Raw genomic sequence first — 440 nt, 5'->3', positions numbered from 1 at the left:
GAGGAAAACACATATTTCCCCTAAGTTTCTACTTTGTTAAGTGATATCACTGAACATTGTACACACACTTCTTGGTCCCTACCATTTCCTCCCAAAGTCTCCAGTCTCTTCTCTCGCCTGGAGGTGAGCCTGTTGAATACTTTTGGGCGTAGATGCTGTCCTCTTCGGTGACCAATAGCATTGCCACCCAGCTTGCTGCTCAAAGTGTCCTCCTCTTCAGTTCAAACGGCTTTTTACCACTTCACGTGCCCTCCATGGCATCCAGCAGTCCTTTCCCGGGGCTGGGTCATGGGGTAAGAATGAGATGCCTGTGGCTTAAAATTATGCCCCTGAAGCTGTTTTTCACTCAAACATAGAAGACAATTTAATCTCAAAATGCAGCAGAAACAAAATTCTTTACAAACCGGATGTACAGGGGCACCTGGGTGGCTCAGTTGGCT

This window comes from Suricata suricatta, chromosome 9, assembly GCF_006229205.1.
Source record: "Suricata suricatta isolate VVHF042 chromosome 9, meerkat_22Aug2017_6uvM2_HiC, whole genome shotgun sequence".
NCBI lineage: Eukaryota > Metazoa > Chordata > Mammalia > Carnivora > Herpestidae > Suricata > Suricata suricatta.
The sequence above is the reverse complement of the archived record's forward strand: the minus strand, read 5'-3'. Positions refer to the sequence as shown.